The sequence below is a fragment of the Caloenas nicobarica genome, chromosome 23, assembly GCF_036013445.1.
Source record: "Caloenas nicobarica isolate bCalNic1 chromosome 23, bCalNic1.hap1, whole genome shotgun sequence".
In the NCBI taxonomy this organism is placed as follows: Eukaryota; Metazoa; Chordata; class Aves; order Columbiformes; family Columbidae; genus Caloenas; species Caloenas nicobarica.
Genome location: NC_088267.1, coordinates 2,795,027 through 2,797,259, shown reverse-complemented (window position 1 = coordinate 2,797,259; position 2,233 = coordinate 2,795,027).

Here is a 2,233-nt window from a genome sequence, read left to right as displayed (position 1 = left end):
CAGCAACTCACCTGAGCTGAGCTACTGTTCCCTCCCCACCTCCCTGGGACCTTTGCAACTGCTTCCTGGGCAGGGTGGGGACAAAGGGACAACAACAGAGACCAGGGAGAGCATTCACAGGACACCCGTGGGGTTCAGTGTGGCTGTAACCACATCCCCACCGCCTGACACCAGGGACAAAGCAGAGCTCTTCACCCCTTCACACCTGCCCTGGGACTGCAGCGATCCCTGGAGAGGAGCTTGTGGCTGCTGTGTGGCCGAGCCGGAGCCCCCCGCCTCCCCCAGCCCTTCTCAGCCACCGCCCAGTCCCCTCCGGGGACACAGGAGCAGCCAAGGCAGGTCCGTGCTCGGTTTGGGGAGCTCAGACAAGACGTTGCTGCCACGCAAACTCTACCCAGCCCAGCAGTGGCTCATCTCCCCGCCGGGGAAACTGGCTGGAAAGAGGACAAACCCCTGGAAGTGAAACTGCTGCCCACGGTGAGCCCAAGCCGGGAGCACCTGGTCCGTGTCCAGGGCAGGACGCACACGGCCGGCACGTGCCCAGCAGCGAGCAGCCGGCATCACTGCGGAGCTGGTGCCCTGGGCCGCGACACGGGGCTGCTCCCAGGCACCAAGGAGCATCATGTCCCGTCCTCATGCCATCCCCATTCCTGCCCGAGCCCCGTGGCTGCACCAGCCCACAGCAGGGCCCTGCTCTCCCGCCGGCAGTTGCCCTGACCTGGAGCAATCGGCCGTTTTGGGACTTCACGGGGCCGGGACAGGCAGCAGCTCAGACCTGCTCTGCCTGTCAGGGCTGTAAAGCCTGTCTGCTGTCCTGTAAACCCCATCCTGGTCCCATAAAACCCGTCCCTGGTTCCGTAAAGCCCATCCTGGTCCCGTGCTGAGCTCCCGCCAGCCCGAGGCAGTGGCTGGCAGCGCAACTCGGGCACGTTTGGTTAATGCCAGGGGCTCTTTCTACACCCCCAGAGAGTTTCCCTGCGCAGCCTCAGCCCTGCCCTCCCCCTACACCATTCGCCTGTGCTTAATAATATTTTCATGACTGTTTTAGACCCACACTCTGGGAGTCTCGGGGGATGTTTGTGCATGACATCACCCTCCCCCTCCTGTAAATCAGGCTCTGGGCCATGCGTAGCCATGACCCATTCATGACAGGGATAAAATCCAGATGTTCCAGTGCTACGTGCAGCTGGGTCATTTCCTTTTTTGGCTAAAAACGTGAGGCTCTTGAGGCTGACTGAAAGAGGAGCCCGGGGGCCCTTTGTACAGAAACCTTTTGTGGTTAATCCCTGGAAACAGCGCTGCAGAAACAAGGGTTTGTGGTGCTGCTGCGGAGGACGGGCTCAGCGGGAAACCTCGCGGGCTGGAGCTGCTCGCTCACCCTCGGCGCCGAGCCGCAGCAAAACCAGAGCCTGGCACAGGGCACAACAACAGCAAAAATCTCACTTTTAAAACCTCGTTAGCTGCCAGAGCAGGAGCTTTCGGAGGAGCCAAGAATGTGCGCGGACGGAGGCAGCGCCGAGGTCCCACGCGGGCTGTGCCCGTCCTGCCAGAGCAGCAGCCGCGGAGCCCAGCCCTGCACAGGGGAACGGAGCCGGGGGCCGGGGCAGGCAAGCCCAGAGGAAGTCAGGGCAGCTGTTTGTAAATGTAAAGGAATCTGTGGAAAGTAGTTTCAGATGTTGGGGGAATAAATGGCTCCCTGGCTGATAAAAGTGAGTAATGAGCACACACGGCTGTGGGGAAAGCTGCCAGGAGACCACTGTCCCCCCAACTCGACTGGAGACGACAGCGACTTCCCCACCAGACCTCCTCCCGAGAGCCCGTGTACGCAGACGGGGGGGGTACGTGTCGCAGCGGGAAGGAAGCTCGTCTATACGGTGGGATACGATTTGGTATCGCAGCCACGCGGGTTCCTGCGGCCGTGCAGCGTCCTGGCTCTGCTGAGCCCGGCCCAACAGCCTGCCCGGCGGCACCGGCACCCGCTGAGTCCTGCTCGGGCCTGTCCTGCAGAACAGCCTGCCCGGACAGACAGCCAGCACGGACAGACAGGCACCGGGAACCCGCTGCTGCTCCTCTGCCGTCGCCCACAGGACTGACTGTGGTTTGGGGAGGGGAGCAGGAGCCCTGCGGGGATCTGCCGGCCCCAGTGCAGGGTCAGGGCGAGGACAAGACTGAGCACAGAGCCACAGACCGCTCTGCCCTGCGCCTGCTGTGCAAGAAACACAGGAGAGCAAGC